The 24,073-nt window shown below is 37.7% G+C and overlaps 1 long non-coding RNA gene across 1 annotated transcript in view; it reads right to left on the reverse strand.

Moving 5' to 3' along the window:
• Positions 1-13,300: 13,300 nt before the first annotated feature.
• Positions 13,301-24,073, reverse strand: part of LOC311619035 — a 558,421-nt gene continuing 547,648 nt past the window's right edge. Inside the window, exon 2 of the long non-coding RNA XR_014794436.1 lies at positions 13,301-13,396. This is a non-coding gene — a long non-coding RNA (uncharacterized lncRNA). The remainder of the gene's footprint in view (positions 13,397-24,073) is intronic.

A 24,073-nucleotide genomic window follows, 5' to 3' on the forward strand; every position in this document is an offset into this window, starting at 1 on the left:
AAGCAAATGGTATAATGAGAAGAGCACCTATTTTAAAGTTTTATGGTTCTCTTTTTAAATCAAAGATCTGTGATCTTAACCAGTCTTGTTTTGACCAAGTCACTTAATTTTTATGATTTACTTTTCTTGATTTATAAATTAGTCATAATATTTAACTTGTGACTTTTTATGAAAACTCTTTCAGCATGTTTTGCAGTAGAAAATCATTGCTTATCAAGTTTGTGGATGATTAAAACATAATTATTGGTTTCTTAATAAATTACATTTCTGATAAGTTCTCAATTGATAATGATATAATTGGCTCAAAGACCACACTTTGAGGACCTATGTTATTTGGGTTAATACCAAAGAAAATAGAATATAATGAAGAGAACTCTGTATTTTTTAAAAAAGCATAACAAGAAAAGTCACTTGACTGAATATGTATTTTTAAATATACTTTGTTTTATTAGAACCATTTTAGATTTACACAAATATTGAGGATATAGTACAGAGTTATATTATATTCTATTAACAGGTTACATTGTTATAATTAAGAAGCCAATGTTAATACATTACTATTAACTTTATAGTTTATTTAGATTTTCCTAGTTTTTATCTGAAGCCTTTTTTTCAGTTCCAGAACACCACTTTAATTGTTTGTTTTGGGGTCATTTTTTAACATTTTTATATGTTTTCTGACACTTTAGTTTCTGGCACTAAAACTTCCTCTAGACTTGTATTGATTCATTCCCTAATCCTAGAATCAGCATTTCTTCAAAGGCCCCTAGTTACTTTTATTGAGGAGTGGCATTAGGAACCAAGATCTGGGGACTATGTATGCTCATTGCTGCTGAGATGTTTCTTTTAGACAAGCTCATCTGACATATGTATTTATATGAACTGCATTTATGCATATCTTATTTTAGGCAGCCATCACAAAATGTCATAGACTGGGTGACTTAAAAACTAGAATTTGTTTCCCAAAGTTCTGGAAGCTAGAAGTTTGAGATCAGATGCAAGCTTGGTTAGGTTTTGGTAAAGGCTCTCTTCCTACTTTGAAGGTTTCCCACTATGTCTTCTCATGGCCTTTTTGCAGTGTGTACACATGGAGAGAGGAGAGAGGAGAGAGAGAGAGAGAGAGAGAGAGAGAGAGAGAGAGCGAGCGCAGGCCATTAATTCAATCACAACAGACTTACTCTTATAATATAATCCAACCCTAATTATTCCCCAAAGGCTCCATCTTCAAATAGTATCATATTAGGGCTTAGGACGTATGAATTTCAGGGAGGACATAAATATGTTTGGGAATGGATACTAAATGTGTGGGATAATAGAGAGAGGACCATAAAGTTGATTTAGGCTGAATTTATTGATATGGGCAGAGATTCATCAATATTAAATGCAAAATCATTAAATAGAGATTCTTCACTTAATCTTAAAGCTCAGGGAGTTAGAGCTCTAACAATTTGTTTTGTTTGGTCAGTTAGCTGAGACATGGCCCAAAAAGTGGCTCACAATAAGTTAGCTGAAAATCCTGGACCTGCCTTAATTAATGTAAGTGAAGGGATCAAAAGCTTAGGGGTATTGAAATGTTTGCATGGATTTGTCATTTAATATACATCCACCCACACTGGGAGTGTCCAGAAGGCATACCTTTCACTAATACTGAGAATTAAATTTGTGAGGGGAGTTTCAGCATCTGTAAAGAGCTCTGTGATTGTCTTCTGCAGGCCAGAATTTATAGTGGGAACTGTGATCACTGAATTGGGAAATCAAAATGCAGTAGGAATAGTTGGATTCCAGGATGAAGGTGGCCAAGTGGCCCCTCTCTACCACCAGATGCAAGGTTGGCATGGTTACTGTAATGGACAGTAGTGTTAAAGCAGCAATCAGATTAATCTTATCTTTTCAGACCTGTGATGTTGGCTAGTTGATTATGTGTTCCTAAATGTGAAATAGGTAGGAAGGCTACTGAATCATTATTCAATCTATATAGTCAGAAAAGTTCTAAATCAAGTGAATAAAAGTCTAATCTGAATAATAAAAACATGGACCCTCAATCAGTTCCCAAATTTGAACAAAGTTAAAGTCCCAGAAACCTTTACCAAGGGAAGGCTGTGTCCCCTGGAGGAAGGACCCTGGTACACGGCCAGATTTTTGTAGTTAATCTTTTTCTTAGTTTTCTTCAAATAGATACACACCTATGGAATAATCACTGAATAAAACATATTTGCCAAATATTTAATAGCAGGATATTTCTTAATTGCTGTTTTGATGAAGTTAGTAAATTCATTAATATGATCTTGGGTGTGAGGGCTTCAATGCCACAGCTTTAAAGTTGTAGTAATGCATTATTCATTCTTTCTAGTTTTAAGAACAGATAAAATGGGGCTTTCATATGAAAAAGCATTGGGAGAGACTTTCATTAATAGGCCATATATATGATATATGTGAATCTTTAGAGGCCAAGTTTTAACTTACAATGGGCCATATTAACTATTTTAACTGGGAGTCTGAAACTTTCAACACACCCCAAAAGCTTTTTTGATATTCATATTATAAAAGGCAGATAATTAATTCAAGCTCTCCCTTTCATATCCTATAGGACACTAGAATTAGTATTTTAGGGCCATTTCCAAAGACAGTGATAGACTATAAAGAAGAAAGTTAGAAAGCTCTATGTAGTTCATTAAAGTCATGTTTGAAGGAAATAATGGAATCAATACCATATCCCACAGCAATGAAATCAAATAACTCCTCCTTAGTAAGGAAAGTCAGCATGAGACAACAAACTGTCAACACAGCATTCTATTGGATATTGGTCTTGTTACTCTGAATTTGAATGCTTTCTTTGCGTTATGAGCTGAAAGTACAAACCCTCCAAATCAATAATTATTTCAACCAAGCATGGCAAATGCTGAGTCCCACATACCATTGTGTGTGGCTAATGCAAGCCTTGAAGCCCAAAGGCAAGTGCCTGGCACTAACTGAACTGACACCGAGGCAAAGGACCAGTAACAATGAGTGGAATTAGAGAGCATGATAGCAAGCTGAGCTAGAGGTCCAATCCCAGCCACAGATAATTTACTTTACAAGCAATATGACACTCTGTTAGCAACATATACCCAATTCAGGCTACATGACTTGAGACCTATTTTAGGCACACACCTTGTCATCTCTTACGTTTGGAAATGGCCCTTGGATTGTTGAGAGCTTCTAGATTCAGCTAGCTTTGGTAGGAGTTTTAACTTTACTAGTCGAGTTCCAACACTTTAGTTCAGTTGTGACAGTGCCACAGATTATGGCAGTGACACATCACCTTTGACAGCTGTTCACCCACAAAACCCCTTGACTTAAAAAGACATTTGCAAATCAAACTCCCAGACCCAATGTTGTCTTCAAATTTCAAATGTAGACCCGCCTTGTTATAATACCAGAGTTACAAAAACATGACCCACACCAAACTGAGTGGGTAGCCACCTAGGAAGAGTACCTCAGTCCATATCCCAGATGATGGAACTTGCCTGGTCCCAGAACTCATCAGAGATGATAATATCCCAGCCCAAGTCATTGGCATTAGAGATAATCCCCCTCTTCTCCCCCGTATTGGAGAGGACTTCGCCTCAGATACTTGCACCACTGTCCCAGCAACACCCACGAGCCTACCTCTCCCAAGGGCTGACAAATCTGACACAGGACATTTATTACTTCTGTTCCACCAAATTAGAGATTCTGTCCCATTGTGTGAGCTAGCTGCTTGCCTATCCCTGTCCTGCCATGTCCAAAGGAAGACCTAGTAGCAAGCACTGCTGTGTGAGCCACTCTGAAAAAGAATGGAAATTATTGCTTTCCCCGGGAGGCAGCTCCCCCATACGAGGGCCCATCCCTCTGAGGAAAGGATCTCTCACTCTACATAACCTTTTATTCTGTCCCTCCAGCGTTTCACCAAAACCTTTCACCCCGTGTCTCTGACGAAGACTCTCACAATTACACCTTCCCCCTCGTTACACAAAAAGGTACCACTACCTTTTACACATTCTGCTTTACTGAACTATCAGTTCATACCCTCCTCTGGACCTGCAACTAGACCTAAGGAATACAGCAAGATGTTATTGTCATGGAAAACATAACTGATACTTAGAACACGCTTTATAACTACACCAGCATATTAGAAACTTTAGAAATTTCACATCTGTTTTCTTGGCTAATGCCATACAACTCTGTTATGGAATGGCTTACAAAGGACTACTGATACTTCCAGTTGTTTTTATCCTTATCTCTCTCATAATAAAATTTATTTTATACTATTTAGGACTTCTATTACCCTGCTCTCTGGAAGCCTCCTCTATTATTTAGGCCACTCGAATACTTGAAATAATTGAACTCAAAACTTATGTCAAGTCATTATAGGGCCAATTGGTAATATAGATTTTTTTTTTTTGTGAGACATTAAATTTAAGGCCCTGGCTAAAGGTTAGTCAGTTCTCTTTCTTGAGCTGTTGATTAAATCCATATACCAACTACTTTCTTTACTGGCTCTCACACTGTGTGGCTGCTCTGCTTCCACCCTCATTGATGCTTGGACAAGGCACCAGGCAACTATGAACAGCCTCAGAGCTCACAAAATTATTCAAATTAGCCAGTCCCCAGGGCGCCTAATAAAGCTGATTGCCATACATCCACTGTCCCTATGTAAGCCCAGCCTGCCTGTGCCATGTAATGTGTCCTGCCATCCAAACAGATTCTTAAATCTTATAAAATAACATTCAGGGTTTTAAACCAACTCCAAGATGTGGCACACTAAGCCAGCACACCCATATACAACACGTGAGTTGCAATTCTTCTTAGTGCACCCCACATCCATCCACTTTTCTGCTGCTACCAATAAAGAGGCAAAGAGAGTTTCACGAAAATTAGCAGCAAAGCAAATGGAAGGTTACAAAGGAGGTACAGGCAGCAGGGTATTGATTGAAAAATCCACTCAGGAGTTATACATAAATACAAAAGTACTGATTTCCAAAACAAGTTAGGCGGTAACATCAACTCTGGCAGCCAATTAGAAACTCCAGGGAAGATTTTTCCAAATACTGTGCCTGGGTCCTTAGCCCAGTGACTGATTAAATCCAGATATTGGTATTCATTCAAGTTTCCCATGTGACCCAAAGGTGATGTCAAGTAAAGGAATAATTACTGAGTTAGAGGAATCTAATCCTGGGAAGCAGAAACACAAGCATAAGTGGATGCTAGTCTAAATAAAAGCAACATAACAATAATCAATAAAAAAAATAGCTGATAATCACTGAGAGCAAAATGTCTGATGGTCTCTATGTAGCAAAAATGGATGGCTAATTGTTACTGGGCAGTGAAAAGCTAGGAAAATTCCAGGGCAGGAGGAGTAGGGAAACTGAGACAGGAAAGTTAAAACAAGGCCAAACAGTGTGGGCAATTTATAGCCAGTTTGTAAATATCAAGCCATTATCTTCCCCAGCTGTGGGCAGGAGAGCAAAAGGTTACATGGCTCCTTAGGGGGAAGAATATAGACAAAATGTGTGTGTTTGGGGGGAGGGGGCAGTTTTACTCCTTAAGCAGAGAATCCAGCAGTCTCAAGGCTTGGCAAGATCAAATTGCCAAGTGCATGTCATGAATTCTGGAAAGGCCACAACAAAGTAAAAAGGGACCTTGAGAATTAACTTGTCCCAAAATATTCAACAGAGGAATTTTGACACCTACAGACAGGAGGGTTTATAATGCCTCGATCCCCACCCAGCTTCAGATTAGCTGACAGCCAGACTGTGCTTCATAGGTTTGCTTACCTTACGTCTTTAATAAAGGTGCATGCTTTAATTACTTTGATAAAACTGGATTCATCACAACACAATCATCTGGAGTTTTCTCATTTAAATTCACTTATATGAGAAGAAAAGAACCAAAGTTATCAGACAGCTCCCTCTAACTCGGGGGCTGTCTCATAACACCTCTCTGGTGTCTGTGAGAGGTAAGTGCCTCTACCATAATGATAATATTTTTTTGTCTTTCTATCACATAGTGTTATTGCTTGGTTTTGTCTACCGAGACAGTTAATGTATTTCCCAGTATTCTCGCACTTAGGGCATGTCTTCTTTTTGCTAATGGAATTCTACCGTAAATGAGATATGCTACTCTTAGGCCCAGTTAGTTAAAGAGAAGAATGGATCTTCTTCAAACACATTTTCCCCACTCTCTTGGCCAGATCTCAATGTGTACAGTAACCTGGCTCAGGTATTAAATATGACATTATCTGTGTTATCCTAAGTCCATGTCAGGGCCACACCCTGCAACTTTAAAGAACTGTACCTCCTTATTACCTATACTAGAAATGTAGTTACATTGTATCAAAACACTGACATTTTAATATGTGTCTACTTTGGCAAACTAATATAAAGTTTTAATAATGGGGTGCAGTTACAACCTAAAATATGTGGCCATGGCTCAGTGGTTGGCTGGTTGTAAATAAGGAATAAAACAACACAGGTGGAGTTTAGGACATCCTAGTGATGCTATTGAGGAACTATTGCCTGAGGTAACTGAAAGCTGCTGTTGTGGCTACTGAATGTAGAGACGGAGGAGAGGAGATTCCAAAATGGCATCAGAGTAAATGGAAGCTACACTGATGTGGTCCCAGGACCAAACTGGAATTACAACTAAAATACAGAAGAAGATATCCTGAATAATCAACTTAAGACTACTGAGGAGAACCCTGATAATCACGGACAGAAAGTGGAGACCACATGGAGATTGGTATGAGGGGTGGAGGCATGAGAGGGTTGGCTGGGCTCCCACAGAGAGACGCTGAAGTCTCAGAGGGTTATATCAGCTGTGTGGGGTCTAAACGCCAAGCTAGCTCTCCAACCCAGAGCACCAGAACTGAGAAAGGTGCCCAAATAACATCTGGCCTTTAAAAGCAGCAGGGTTGCTGTCTGCCAGTGAGAAACTGCTGGAAATACTACATCCCCTTAAAGGGCCACACAATATGTGCACGGACCACGAGGAGACAGACAGTTGACCAGTCAACCCGTTGCTATGAAATGCACTGGCCATCAGGGGGCAGGCACTCTGACCAGTAGGTTTGTTTGCTGCTGGGATCTGGCTGATCGGGACTGAATGAGATGAGCCAGACAAACCTTTGAGCTCTTTCATAGTCCCTCCCCATTTGGCCAACCTCCCACATCCCTCCCTGGCCTCAAACATGCACCTGTGAGATCCCTCAGCCTGACCTGCACCCTCTCACAATCCAGGACCCCTTGTGGAATGTCAGAGAGCAGGTTTCAACCCGATTCTGCTGGCTGGGCTGATGTAAATATATATCACACCTTAAACTGGTTTTATGTCTCAAATAGATAAATGACTTCCAAGGATCTAAGGAATGTGGTAAAGAATATTTGATAATGTTTGTGAACCATCTATTTTTTTTCAGAGGGTCTTTTCTAATCATAAAGGTTTTTATAATCTCATTTGATATTCCAATTGAACACATGAAATGAAGAGAATAGACATTCCACTAAGAGGTAGAAGGGTCCATGCTGGGATTAAAAAGATGAGCTTTGGTGTTAGTCTGCCTGGGTTGTAATCCTCATTCTTCTAGCTCTATGACTTAACCTCTCCAAGTGTTCTCAACTAAAAAAGAGGATCCTTTATAAAACCTAAGAGGTTGTTGTGCAGATTAAATAAGCTCTATATGCAAAACATTTAGAATGTTTGACACAGGAAATACACTCAAAACATTTTAACTGTATTAGCTATTATATTCAGAATAATGAAAGTTATGATCCAAATAAATAAGTTCATTTACTAAAGATCACATAATGAATGAATGTATGCACTTAGAGTAGATTCACAAGCTATACATCTCTGATTTAAAAATTTTCTTTCTTCCTCATAGTCACCTGCATTTTGGATAAGTTTTTATAAACATACGTTCAATAATTTTCAAACTATAAATTTGTCTAAATTAAGTTACTAAATATAGACAAGATATATATATATATATATATATATATATATATATATATATATACCATATGAAGAAATATTACTTGTGCTCACCAGTCCTATATCTATTTTTCCTCATTTCCTGGACATATAAAATCTTTTATTTCATAGCATTTTTTATAATTGACCATGTGGCTAATACAAGTTAGAAGGCCAAGAGCCTAAAGGATGTATATGTACATTTAAGGGCTATTCTGTGATTTTGCTGGCTTTACTTCCCTACCACAGAAATTGTGAATGCACATTTTGAAGTGGAGTACTTTAATATGGAAGTAGCCAGGATTGCTCAGCAACTTTATGGATGCCAGTTGTCCTAAAGTGTCACCCATACTCTTAGCAGTGTCTGTGTATACAGGAAATAAATTTTAATTAGATTAGACAATTGTTTACAATATAACCTGTCAGTTTTATATATGTTGCATTTTTATAAAGCTGTTTTGATCGACCCACTTAAGTGTTGTCTCTTTAGCTCAGAAATATTTTCTTTTCTCTTATTGGTAAACATTTTTGCTTTATCAATTTTATTCTGCAATGTAGGTAGAAAATAAAATTGTGTATTTAGGTTCCCTCTTGAATATCTTAATCTTTTAAGTTATGATTCTTAAAATTTTCATTTAACACTCTCTATTTTAAGATTTATCTAATTTTTGGAATTTATATTATTAATTATTTTTATCTTCTGGATTAAATAGTACACATTTATCAAATATTCATTCCTCTAATTATGGCCATTAGCTGCTCACCACCATGAAAATCTTGCTAAGACATATTCTTGTGTCTCCTTTGAACAATAGAAGAAATATTAATTTGTACACACACAGTAGTAGAATTCTTGGTTTTATACATGTTAAATTTCACAGAAATAATGCCTGAATTCTCACCAAAGTGATCATCCCAGTTTATATGTCTACCAGCAATTCATGAAAGTTATACTTTTTTATATTTGCTAAAAATTGACATTATCTACTTTTAAATATTCACCACTCTGATTTATATAAAGCAAAATATCATTAATATTTTATTTTCCATTTATATGGATATCTAACTCCCCCTCAATCTGGCTAGCACTATTTGCTCAGCTCTGGTGATTCCCTGAGACCCCTCTGCACCCAACTAGCAGAACTATCCAACTTGCAATCCCAACCAAGCACTTTTTAAGTGGGTTTTCTGTACAAATGGCTTGTTTTGATTCACGCTGCCAACTTTTCTAAAAGCTCTCAAACGGGCAGCATTTGATCGCTACATACCTTGTACCTCAAAGCCCCAGGTCCAGTGTAACAATAGCTGGCCTTGGTTCACAGTTTTGCCTCTCCCAGGCATCACCAAGCCTAACACAAGTAGCAGCCATCAGCAGATTGCTTTGTAGTTCATTTTGGGTGGCTATGGACAGGGGACAGGGCACAGGCAGAGGCTGACCTTGGCCTGAACCTTCTAGGATGCTACAGAGCCAGCACACCTGTGGACAGCTTTAGACAATGCCAAAGCACTAACCATCTCCATGAGCAACACACTCAAAGAGTGGACTCAGTGGGCATAAAAACCCTGCTGAAGTGAGTTCTGTTCTGTGGAATCTCCAAGGTGGTTATAGCCAGTCCTCACAGCTGATGGGCCTGGGGGTAAATCCTTCCATTTGGTGTGCCAATATCAAATCAAAATCAACAACATGAGGGTGTACAAGGTCCAAACAGTTGGAGGGGATACACCTGACCAACCCAACTCAGGTGACTACAAAGGCTGTGCCATTGAGCCCTATAGGACATCTCCTATATAAGGCCACTATTCCAAGACCAAGAGACCTAGAAGCTTTACCTAACACATAAAAACAAACACAGGGAGGCAGCCAAATTGAGGAGACAAAGGAACATGTCCCAAATGAAAGCATAGGACAAAATTCCAGAAAGACAATGAAACAAAATGGAAATAAGCAATCTACCAGTCACATAGGTAAAAATGTTATTTAATGCACTGGCAGACTCGGGGAACAGCCTTCCTAATCTGAGTGAAGGAACATGCATGGGGCTTTCCTTTATATCTCCTTGTGATCTTTGTCCCACAAATATAGATTATGCTTCTGGTCCTTTTCTCGGGCCTTGCAAGAAGGCCCCCGGTGTGGTGTTGGGGGTCTCCAGGCCATATCTGATGGTCTGGCCTTGCACCAGTGTTAATAACCCTCCCCCAGGGCAGTGCACTGTCCACAGCCCCATGGCCTCTGTAACCGGTTCTGCAAGACCAGTATCTGGGAAGGAGGTAGTGACTTAATTATAGGTTATCATGAATGTACATTGAGCTTGCTGGCATGGATTCAGATCACTATCCCCCAAATATCAGGGTTACATTGGAATGAGCCCTTCTTTAGCCTTCTGACTTGATAAGTTGGAGAGGAAAGGAAGATCACTGTGACTCAAAGAAGAGTTAATTTTGAGAGACATTTGTGGCATGATTGATTGAAAGTTTTATAGCGTGAACAAAACAGATATCAGAAATTAGAAAAGCTCCCTCCCATTACAGTGATGAAGGGATCTCTTTAAGAGAGGGAGCAAAGTGGAAGAGTCATGAATTGATTTCAGCAGTTTATAACCCAGTTCCTACTTGTGATTGGCAGGGCAATTTAGATTCCACCTAGATAGGATCCCAGAAGTCCAACATAGATGTAGGAGTTTGATTATATTGGCCTTTCCATTAAATTGGAAAACTTTTTTTTACCTTATTTACTGTAAAAAAAAAAAAATCTTTTCAAAGTACAATTACAATAAATAACTGGTTCTCTTGAAATATACTAAAATTATATTTTGTTTAATATATAATGATAACTTGTCATAGAAAGGTTTTTTGTCATTTTATGAAATATTTACCTCATGTGGTAGAAAGAGTACTAAAATAGAAATCAGGAAACTTGTTTCTTAGTCTCAACTACTAACCAGTTGACTTTCAGCAGGTTATTTGATTTTTCCAGAATAGGATTTGCACAAAATATGCATAATAGGTTTCACAATTGAAATTTTCAATAATTTTTGTTGAAAGTAATTTACTTAAATCAATGAAATCTAAAAATCTCTGAAGCCCTAGCTGGTTTGGCTCTGTGGATAGAGCATCAGCCTTTGGATTAAGGGGTCCTGGGTTTGATTCCTGTCAAGGGCACATGCCTACGTTACAGGCTCAATCTCCAGTGGGAGGTTGTGCAGGAGGCAGCCAATTAATGGTCCTCTTTCATCATTGATTTTTCTCTCTCTCCCTTTCCCTTCCTCTCTAAAATCAATAAAAAATATTTTTAAAATAAATAAGTAAATAATAATAAAAACTCTGAAAGTTATACTTGATTTTTAAAGTTTCTGCCACCACTGAAGCTCTGTGATGATTCACTCATTGGTGCCTGAGGTTTGCTTTTGTTGTACTGTATATGGAGTTCTACTTGCGCCTTTCACTTGTGTATGAAAGACAGACTGGTCAGTAAGTAGGATTTTTCTTATCATTCACAGAGATGATTGTATCAGAACATTTGTTATACGTTTTTATTGCCCTTATTCTTTGTCTTTCCCTATTATAAATTTACGTTTATTGGGAGCTTTCCAAGATGGTTCAGATTCCAAGATTGTTCTTTTAAGGTCTTTTAGAAATACATACATGTTGGAGTAAACACATACACACATGAAAACATACAAATGTGCATATGCATGTATCTCTGTGTTTGTATGTAGAGCATATGTATACATGAATATGATAGATATATTCATATATATATGGATATGTGTACAATTCCTTTCCTAGAATGTGATTTCTCCAATATTCTCATTTTACATATGAAGATTCTGGGGCAAAAAAGTTAAATAATTTCTCTAAAGTCACATAGCTTACTACTGGAAAAACTAAGAGTGTAACTTGTTTACAGAAACCAATCTACATAATTTCTGAAGTACCATTTTATTTTTAAAGAAAACCCTTTTGCCTTTCAGATTTGAATAGTGCGAGAGAGAAGAGCTAATAAGAACACTGATTTTATTTATTAATAGCAGCATACATTTTATTTTGGATTATATAAATAGGTTAGGGATGAAACAGCATATTAGTCATTGCTACATAATGAACCATGTCAAAGCTCAGTGGCATTAAACACTCACTTATTTAATCATGATTCTATGGTTTGGCAATTTTCTCTGGGCAGAGGTAGGTAGATCTTTTGGTTTTGGGGAGATGCATTCACACATATGTGGTCAGTTGCAAGATCGACTTCAGGCTGGCTCATTTAATATGGCCTCAGTTAGGATGCTTTGAATGTGATTCATGTATTTTCATATCCTCCTACAATTGTTCACATGTTAGTCACAGGGTTCTAAGAGCAAGAGTGGAAGCATGCAAGATCTCAAAACTGGGCCTTTCACTTCTGCTACATTTTATTGATCAAAGCAAGTCATAAGGCCAACCCAGCTATAAGGCATGGAGAAATAATGGCAAAGTTGCTTTGCAAAAGGGAATGGATACAGAAAAGGATAGGGAAGTATGGTCATTCTTACAATTTAGTAGGAATACCATTTTTGTAACTGTGGTACCATATAGATTAGTTTCCTGGTTTCACTGAGAAGGGCTTAAGTGCCAAAATCACAGAACCCCTCTTTTGGGCACATTCTGGCATATACATACATTTACTCAATTCTGACATGGATGCAGATCAACTGATGATGAAAATGCAAAATGATATAGCCACTATGGAACACAGTTTGACAGTTATAAAAGTTAGTCACATGCTTACCATACAAACCTGTAATCTTACTACTAGGTATTTAGCAGCATGCTATGACAACTTATGTTTTTACTGGCACAAAATCTCCACCTTTTGTATAAAATCTTCTATAGTGAGTAAACAAAATTCTTCAACTTAAAGCCAAGTTAAGTTTATCTCTCTCTCATTTAAGAGTTCAATGCATTATCCAGTAGACATTTTTCTATGTAGTGACTGAGGGTTGACAGTCTTTTTCACTTAGCTGGCCTTTAATTCCTTGACTGTGTCTTTTGCATCTAGGTAGCAGATGGGAAAATAGAAAAAGTAGAGTTGTAATTGGCAAACTAACATCAGGGGCTTAATCTGCCCAGTCTTCTATTTTTGTAATTAAACTTTTACTGGAACACTGTCATGCCTGTTTATATAATGTCTATGGATACTTTTGCATTATAATGATAACGTTGAGAAGTTGTGACAGATGTCATATGGTTCTCAGAGCCTAAAAGGTTTACTATCTAGTCCTATACAGAACTTTGCCAACTCTTTGAGCAGAGGATATTATGGTTGATTTAAAAAAAATATTTATTTTATTGATTTTCCACAGAGAGGAAGGAAGAAGGATAGAGAGCTAGAAATGTCGGAGAGAAACATCGACCAGCTGCCTCCTGCACGCTCCCTGCCAGGGATGTGCCTGCAACCAATGTACATGCCCTTGATCGGAATCGAACCTGGGACTTTTCAGTCTGCAGACCGACGTTCTATCCACTGAGCCAAACCGGTTTCAGCATATGGTTGACTTTTATAGGCCAAATCTGAACATTACATTTATCACTGAGGCCCATATTTCACTGGCCAGAGCTCTGTCTCCTGGTCCCATTAATACAATGCAGGCTGGGTTATATACACTACTTATGTACGTAGGAGACAGAGGAAACAGGGTTTTTATGATTTCCAAAGAATACATAATTCTGTAATTCTATTATCCTCCGTGGTTACACAACATATATATATAGTTCTAGGTTGTGCATTACTGTTTCTTTTTATTTTTAACACTCCAACCAGTCTTGGTTAAGAAAAAATATATTTTATTCATACCTGTATTTCTAGGATCTACTCAATTGAGTAGAGTGATAAAGGAAATAATGGAATTGGGAGAGAATTATCTCTCAGGTATAAAGGATTAGATTGAAAATGAAAAATATGTTCCTATTCATGGCAAATAAAACTTGACAATTGTGAATTTTCTCCGCTGAGCTTGAGAAAGCCTTGATATCTTTGTTAACATGCTTTTTTAGATAACAATTATAAATTTAAAAGTGGCACTTAAGATGAAGTATATTTTCCATCACTGCATTAAGTTTTATATTACTGGAAGACACTATTATATGACATATTCACCTCTGGATTCTTACAATAACAAATTTCAGACAAATCTATGAAATTTAATACATATTGAATTTTAAGAGAATTGAAAAGGCTAGCCAACCAAGAAGTTAATGAAACTCAGTTTTGTGTTTTTTTTTAAATATATTTTTATTGATTACAGAGATTAGGGAAGTGGGAGAGATAGAAGTATCCATGATGAAAGAGAATCACTGATCAGCTGTCTCTTGCATGCACCCTACTAGAGATGGAGCCTTAAAACTGGCCCTGACCAGGAATTGAACAGTTCATAGGTTGACATTCAGCCACTAAGCCACACTAGCCAGGGCAAATTGTAAGTCCTTATGATGTAAATAGCTCTTCTAGTAGTAAGGGAGAAAGATTTACTCAGCTATACTATCAGCTGGTCCCTGCTGGTCTTAGTGCACTGGCTTGATCAGCCTAAGTCTTATTGTGACATCCAAACTTCAGTGACTGCAATGGACACATTTTTCTCTCAGTATATTTCTTTAGATGTTCACCAAACTGCTAGTTAGTAACTTCATTTTTCTGAAGTTAGAAAACCGTAGCAACAACCATGATGCTAAATGAGAACTAGTTTATAAATTTTGTTTTCTTTTTAATGGTTGTTTGTACTTATGGTATCCTTTAGTTAGAAAGTTTCAAGATGTGAATAGCTTTGATTGTACTATTTTCTACTGTTCTCCATTTCTTTTTCATCTCACTTGCCTGCTTTTAACTTTATAGTTCAGAAGAATGGGGCCAAAATAAATAAACTAATTAAGAGTTTTGTCTGGAATAGGAATCGGGCAAACTATTACTAAATAGAGCACCTGAATTAACCTGAAAAATAATCATATTAGTTGTAATCTTAGAATACATATACTTATGTGAGTAGGGGGTTAAGTTTTCTTTTCAAAGCATGTGCTAAGCAATTGAGGAGGTGACTCAGCTGTGAATCCAGCAAACAGAACCCATAAGCATGGTCATACCAACCCACCAGGAGTCAAAACATCATCTCATCATCCATTACCTGATGACTAAGGACAATAGCTGCTGTCTTTGGACCTCCAGGGCTGCAAGTAGCTGCATCCCATTCTCATCCTCACTCTAGTCCATTCCCCTTCCCCTGCTCCTTGCTGCAAGACAGGATTTGAATGCTTGTAAGTATTCAGTCTTCTTGGTTGGCTAGCCTTTTCAATAAATGGCTTACATGATTCAACCCTGCCTTTGTTATTGGACACAGCAACAGGCAGGCCAAGCCTTCCTGGTGGTTTCTTGGTAACACTATGACCCATGAACCAAATTTGCCCCATTGTCTTTTTTGTAAATACAGTTTTATTGGAGCACAGTAATAAACATTCATTTTCAGAACATTGCTTTTGCACTACAATGACAGAGTATATAGTTGTAACACAGTCTATATAGCCCACAAAAAGTAAAATATTTAATATGTGTTATTTACATAAAATATTTATAAATTCATTTGTTCAACAACTGTGAAATAAATAAATTTACCTTTAAAAATTTTAAATAATTTGTTATGCATTATAAATATGAACTAAATTTGCCTTATAATCAATAAGATAAGAACAAAAATAAATGATATCTTTTTTTTAAGATATATTTTATTGATTTTTTTTACAGATAGAAAGGAAGAAGGATAGAGAGCTAGAAACATCAATGAGAGAGAAACATCGACCAGCTGCCTCCTGCACACCCCCCACCTGGGATGTGCCTGCAATCAATATACATGCCCTTGACTGGAATTGAACCTGGGACCTTTCAGTCTGTAGACTGATGCTCTATCCACTGAGCCAAACTGGTTTCGGCAAGTGATATCTTCTTGTTCTATCCTTGGTTAGTCCTACAGCTTAGCAGCATTAGCTCATTGACCCAGAAAGTCAATGGTGAGCCCTAGCCTATGTGGCTCAGCAGATAGAGTATCGGCCTGCAGACTGAAGCTTCCCTAGTTTGATTCAGGTCAAGGGCACATGCCCAGGTTGTGGGCTCAATCCCCAGTAGGGAGGGTGCTGGAGTCAGCCGATCAATGATTCTCTCATCATTGCTGTTTCTATCTCTCTCTTCCTCTCCCTTCCTCTCTGAAGTAAATAAAAATATATTTTAAAAAATAAATAAAGTAAATGGTGAATTTTAGTTAATTTTAGAAAAAATATGGGATTGATAAATAGAAAAAAAATATTGATCTAGGCTCATCAAATAAACAAATATTACATAGATATTTCTGCATTTTGGACTCAACATTTGTAAGTATGTTTATGGTTAGTATGAATACAACTTTAAATTAATTATAAATATGTTATGATGAAATAATAGAACACATGCCCTGCCTTATCTCTATTGCTAAGATTACTATGCTAGAGATTATTAGACAGTATTATCTCATCAAATGAATTCTCTTGCCATTTGCATTCATGTGGTGATAAACTTGATTAATTTTCACTAGGAAAGATTGTATAGCAATATCTGAACATTACATTTCCAGAAAATACTTTTTACAGTTTACAACAAAAATTTTAATAAAAGTATAATTTTTATCAGTACTCTCATGAAACTTTTTGTTTGACATAAGTGCTTTTTACTTTGAATTATTGCTGTTGGAGAATGGGAAAGTCTGTCTTCCAGAAATCCCATTAAGAAAGGAAAAGTTGTAATTGGTCATCTTCATAGTTCATTATTTTTAGTTACAAGGAAAGATAAATTAATTCTGGGAATAGACAGAATGATGATTATAGTTAATATTGAATTGTACATTTGAAAGTTGCTAAGAAAGTAGATGTTAAAAGTTTTCAACACAATTTCGAAAACTATAGGACATCGAAAAAAGAGATAGAGGAAGACATAAACAAATGGAAGAACATAGCGTGTTCATAGATTGGTAGATTCAACATCCTTAAAATGTCCATACTACCAAAAGCAATTTATATATTTAATGCAATCCCCATTAAAATACCAATGGCATATTTTTTAGACCTAGAACAAACTCTCCAAAAATTCATGTGGAATAAAAAAGACCCCAAATAGCCACAGCAATCCTAAGAAAGAGGAACAAAGTTGGAGGATCATAATACCAGATATCAAGCTATATTACAAAGCCACAGTTCTCAAAACTGCCTGTTTCTGGCACAAGAACAGACATATAGACCTAGACCAATGGAATAGAACAGAGAACCCAGAACTAGACCTATGCCATTATGCTCAATAAATATTTCACAAAGGAGGCAAGAGCATACAATGGAGTCAAGACAGTCTCTTCAGTAAATGGTGCTGGGAAACTTGGTTAGATACATGCAAAAAATATGAAATTAGATCACTAACTTACACCATACACAAAAACAAACTCAAAATAGTTAAAGGACTTAAATGTAAGATGGAAAACCATAAAAATATTAGAAGACTCCACAGGCAGCAAAATATCAAACATATGTTGTAGCAATATATTTACTGATATAGCTCCTAGGATAATGGAAACTAAGGAGAAAATAAACAAATGGGACTAAATAAAAATAAAAAGCTTCTGCACAGCAAAAGAAACCATCAACAAAATAATAAGAAAGCCCAATGCATGGGAGCAGATATTTGCTAGTGCTATTGCAAATAAGGGTTTAATCTCCAACATTTTCAGGGAACTCACACAACTTAACAAAAGGAAGATAAACAATCCCATCAAAAAATGGGCAAGGGACCTAAGTAAATACTTTTTGAAAGAGGACATACAGAAGGCTGAGAGACATATGAAAACATGCTCAAACTCCCTAATCACCTGAGAGATGCAAATCAAAACAACAATGAGGTACCATGTCACACCTATCAGAGTGGCTATCATCAACAAATCAGGAAACAAGTGCTGGTGAGGATGTGGGGGAAAAGGAACCCTGGTGCACTGCTGATGGGAATGTAGACTGGACCAGCCACTGTGGAGAACAGTATAGATTTTCCTCAAAAAGTTAAAAATAGTACTCCCATTTGACCCAGTAATCCCACTTCTAGGAATATATCCCAAGAAATCAAAAATACCAATCAGAATGGATATATGCACAATTTACTACAGCTAAGATTTGGAAACAGCTTAAGTGCCCATCAGCAGATGAGTGGTTTAGAAAACTGTGGTACATCTCCACATGAAATACTATACTGATATAAAAAAGAAGGAACTTTTACCATTTGTAACAGTATGGATGGAACTGGAGAGAATCATGCTAAGCAAAATAAGCCACTCAGAGAAAGATAAATATCACATGATGTTACTCATATGTAAAATATAATGATCAACATAAATTATTGATGAACAAAAATTGATCCAGTGACAAGATAAATTTTCTGTGGTGGCACTGAACAGAACGTCCAACCTTGGAAAGATGAGGAGGGTAGAGATAAACCAAAGGTCTTGTATGCATGCACAGGAGCATGGACCGTGGACACAGTCACTGAAGAAGTGGGGTTTGCCCTGGGTCAGTGGGAGTGGCCAGGGGGGTGTTAATCAGGGAAAAAAGGAGACATATAATACTTAAAACAATAAAAAAATAAAAAAAGTTCTCATCACAAGAAAAATATTTCTTAACTACATGAAATGATGGATATTAATTAAACTTATTGTGCTATTCATTTTACATTATATATATACTAGAGGCCCTGTGCACAAAATTTTTGCAATGGGAGGGTGTCCCTCAGCCCAGCTTGCACCCTCTCCAATCTGGGACCCCCTCGGGGGATGTCCAACTGCTGGTTTAGACCCATCCCATAAGGATGTCCATAGGGATTGGGCCTAAACCAGCAGTTGGACATCCCTCTCATAATCCAGGACTGCTGGCTCCTAACTACTCACCTGCCTGCCTGTCTCATTGCCCTTAACCACGTCTGCCTACCAGCTTGATCACCCCCTCACCACTCCCCTGCCAGCCTGATTTACACCTAACTGCTCTCCTGCCGACCCGATCACCCGCAATTGCTCTCCCCTTCCAGCCTGGTCACCCTCAATTGTCCCATGCCTGCCAGCCTGATCTCACCCCCAATGGCCCTCCCTGCTGGCCTGATATCACTCCCAACTGCCATCCCTTGCAGGCCTGATCTCGCCTCCAACTGCCCTCCTCTGTTGCCAATTTGGTTCTTATACATCGATTTCTATGCCAGTCAGTGTCAAAATCTCCGACTCCTAGGCAGCCATTGGCTCCTCACATTTCACCCAGATTTGGTTCTGATTGGTCGGTTTCTATGCTAGTCAGCCTCTCTGGGCCTATCAAAGGGGCCTGATTAAAAAAAAAAAAGGCAGGGTTTATAAGCATCCCTGGTGGAGGTTGGAAAGAATTGGAGGCACAGCTGCTGGCCAGGCCTGGAGAGAAAGAGAGAGGCAAGTGCTGATCAACAGCTGCCACAGAGGTTACAGATCAGTCTCTGCTTCACTCTTCAGCTCTATCTCTGGGCCTGATTTGCAGTCCCTTCAGCAATCGGTGCTGAATCACACACACACACACACACACACACACACACACACACACAGACACACACACACACACACCCGTTGCTGTAGCCGTCAGTGCTAGGTTGCCATGAACTGACTTTTGGTTGGTTGAGCCTCTGGTTGTAATAGACCCAGGGTTTTTATATATCAGGATATCAAATAATTATGTTACATACCTTAAACTAATAGTAAGTTATATGTCAATTATACCTCAATAAAACTGGAAAACATTTTATTTGAAAAACAAGGAAAGTCACCTCATGAAAGAAACCATATCATGTTCTTAAAATATGATCATTGAAATATAATGTTCTCTCCTCTAATGTATGACAATTTCCTGATATTTAGAAGCAGAAAATAGGTCAATGACAAAGACCTCACTGGCAGAAGACCAAAGAAACAGTGTGATATCTAATTTTACATATTTTATATTAAGTAGGAAGTAAAAGAAATTTTTACCATATACTGTCTCTGCATACATTTGAGATAAAATTATTGTTCCACATAAATCTATTAATATAGTAGATAACATTTGAGAATTTTATAATATTAACTCACCATTGAATACTGAGATAGATTCAGTGAGGTCAAAATATATTGTTATTATCAGCCTCAGTGTGCTAGAAATTTGTTTAAGACTTTTGTATGTGTATACACAAGGTGAATCTATAAGTTTTCATTTTTATAATGTCTTTGCCAAGTTTTGTGTCAATATTCTGACCTCATGGAATGAATTGGGTAGTATTATCTTTTTTTTCTTTCTGTTCTCTGGAAGAGTTTTCAAAAGTTTAATTCATGAGTTCTTTGAAAATTAGTCAAATTTGCCTATAAGACCATTTAAGCTTGACATTTTCTTTGTGCAGATTTCAACCATGATTAAAATTTTTCTTTAATTAAAAAGGCTATTCATCTTTCCATTTATTATGATTTTATTTTGATATATTATATTTTAAAGGAATTTCCAGTTATTTCAAATTTCCAAAATTTTCTCATAAAATCCTTGTTGGCCTTCTTTTTGAGATGAGCACTGGAATATGTTGTCTAGATTCCCTTTCTGAACTAAAAATCTTGCCCAAGGTTTTTGTTTGTTTGTTTGTTTGTTTGTTTGTTTGAATATATTTTAGTGATTTTTTACAGAGAGGAAGGGAGAGAGATAGAGAGCCAGAAACATCGATGAGAGAGAATCATCAATCGGCTGCTTCTTGCACACCCCCTACTGGGGATGTGCCCGCAACCAAGGTACATGCCCTTGAGCGGAATCAAACCTGGGACCTTTCAGTCAGTAGGCCGACGCTCTATCCACTGAGCCAAACCGGTTTTGGCATTGCCCAAGGTTTTTTTTCACTTGCTTAAGGTGCTGCCAGCCAGTCCATCTCAGAATTGGTTCAGTGGACAGGAGATGCTTTAACAAAGGTCATGTACCCTTCATAGGACATGCACCCTTTATAGGGCAGCCTGAATCCACCAACTGATTAGTTTATAGATATACCAAGTAAAGGCATGTATCCTCACCTGACCTGAAGGCCTTTGTTGAAGCTGCATAGAAACCCAGCTTCTGCCTTTGCTAAATTCTGCTCCATCCCCTTTTCTTAGACAGGTGATAATCCTAAGAACATTTCCTAATAGATCCACACATAGGTTAATACCAACTCAAACTTTTATCCCTAGTGTACACAACCTGCAAAATTTGTACCAGAAGTAGTCCAAGAAAGGACATGCTAAGATGAGATTTATAAGCAGGACAAATTGCAGTTATCTGTTTGACCTCAAGGGCCTAATCACTGGAGGTTGGTTGCCTAGTTCTGTGCAATGATGGGTAGTCCCATCCTGTATATTTCCTACAACTGGAAATGAAGCATCATGCCTGACAACTCTTGTAGGGGTCTGGAGGTAGCATGTTCCACATGTGGGAATAATGCTTCAACCCATTTATTGGGTGTCATAAAAGACTTACAGCTCAAAGGGGGATGAAAAACAGAAATGGCTTTGCAGTGGTCCAAGCTGCAGTGCAAGCATTCTTCCTGCTTGGGCCTTATGCCAAAGGAAACCCCAGGGCAGTAGTGACATATTAATGAGAAAGGTCTAGAAGATTCTAAGGCATCCCGCATTGGAAAATCACAAAAGAGACTGTAGGTGACTAAGATGTCCATAGCAGAAAATTACCTTAAAAAATAAGCTTCTGGTAGAGATGAGGTGTCTGACGTTGGGGCACAAAGTAGCCATGAAGCCAAGCTGCTAATCATGATCTGGGTTCTGTCAGGTGTCAGGCTGGCCCAGCAGAAATCATTGTAAGATGAAAGTAGTATTTCCAAGATAAAGCATTAACAGGGCCAGATGGCACAAACAACATGCATGAGCAGGTGAGTCGGATCCCAATTCTGTTACCTCTGTTCCAACCCCAGATGGATTAAAACCTTAAGACATAAAAAGGAAAACTTCAAAATTAAAAAAAAAAGAAAAAACCACACACACACAGAAACAAAGGTGAGTTACTTTCTGATTCTAGGTCAGGAAGAATTACTAAGATACAAATAAAAATAAATCTATATAACATGAAAAAGTTTGACTATTTTAAAAACAAGAATTTTTATTTATAAAAAGATACTTTGGCCTTGCCTATGTGGCTTTGTTTGGTGGGCATCATCCCATGCGAGAAAGATTGTGGGTTGGATTCCCAGTGAGGGCACATGCCCACATTGCCAGCTGGATCCCTAGTAGAGGAGTGTGCAGGAGGTAGCCAACAGACATTTTACTCTCACATTGATGTTTCTCACTCTTTCTCCTTCTCCTTCTACTCTCTCTAAAAATCAATAGGAATGCCATTGAGTCCTAACTGGTTTGGCTCAGTGGATAGAGTGTCAGCCTATGGACTGAAGGATCCCATGTTTGATTCCGGTCAGGGCATTTACCTTGGTTGTGGGCACATCCCCAGAAGGGTGTGTGCAGGAGCAGCTGATCGATGTTTCTCTCTCTTAGATGTTTCTAACTCTCTATCCTTCTCCCTTCCTCTCTGTAAAAATATCAAATATATATATATATATATATATATATATATATATATATATATATATTAATAATGCCATTGATTTCTGGGTGTTAGCTTTGTATCTTACATTGCTGAATTCCTTTATTAAATCTAGTAGGTTTTTGGTGGAGCCTGTAGGGTTTTCTATGTACTATATCATGTCATCTGTGAATAATGACAGTTTGCTTCCTCTTCTCCAATTTGGATGCCTTTAATTTTTTATTCTTGTCTGATCACTCTGGCTAAGATTGCCAGTACTATGTTGAATAAGAGTGGTGAAAGTGACATCCCTGTCTTGTTCCTGTTCTTAAGGGAAATGGTTTTAGAATTTGTCCATTGAGTATGATGATGGCTACAGATTTGTCATATATGGCCTTTATTGTGTAGAAGTATGATCCCTCTATTCCAACTTTGCCGAGAGTTTTTATCAAAAATGGGTGCTGGCCCTCACCTACATGACTCAGTGGCTAGAGCATCAGCCTGCACACCAGAGGGTTTCAGGTTCAATTCCTGGTCACAGACACATATCTGGGTTGCAGGTCCACTCCTGCCCTGGTTAGGGCATGTGTGGGAGGCAACCAATCGATGTTTCTCTGTTAGACCGATTTTTTTCTCTCTTCTCTCTTCTCTCTCTCTCCCCTTTCTCCTCCCTTCCACTCTCTCTAAAAATCAATTGCAAAAATATCCTCATTCCTTGGGTAAGGATTAAAAAAAATGGGTGCTGGATTTTGTGAAATGCTTTTTCTGTCTCTATTGAAATTATCATATGATTTTTATCTTTCATTTATTTATGTAATATACCACATTTATTTATTTGTGAATATTCTTCAGGCTTGCATTCCTGGGATAAATCCCACTTGGTCAAGGTAGATAATCTTTGTAATATATTGCTGATTCGATTTGCTAATATTTCGTTGATGATTTTGGTATCTGTGTTCTCCTGCTGTGGGTAGGATTCAGTTCTGTGTGGCTACAGGATTGCTGGTCAGTTGAGGGCCCTCTCAGTTTTTAAATGCTCCCTACATTCCTCAACCCTTCACTCTATCCAAGGCATACTGAATGCTTCTTGGGCTTTGAATCTCTTCCTTTCTTTTCTGCAACCAGCTGAAGAAAACTCTTGATTTTTAGAAGGCTTATATAATTAATTCAGGCTCACTTGGATAATCTCCTTATCTCAATATTAGCTGAGCCATATCACATAACCTAATCACGGGCGTAAAAATCCATGGCATTAACTGTCTGACCGATTATGCAGGCCATGTACACTAGAGGGAAGGAAATTTTAGAATTCTGCCTACCACATCAATACACCATTAAAATAGACTAAGGAGACAGCAATAGTTATGATTAATCCAATTATGTGCAAACACTTTCAGAAAAAGTAAAGAAATAAAAAGGAATTTTTCATTCATTATCTGATTGATGTATGAGCCTTTCAGTTAGAACTTTATTGAGTTTTAAT

Source organism: Pipistrellus hanaki (genome assembly GCF_964339955.1).
Source record: "Pipistrellus hanaki genome assembly, chromosome: 3".
In the NCBI taxonomy this organism is placed as follows: domain Eukaryota; kingdom Metazoa; phylum Chordata; class Mammalia; order Chiroptera; family Vespertilionidae; genus Pipistrellus; species Pipistrellus hanaki.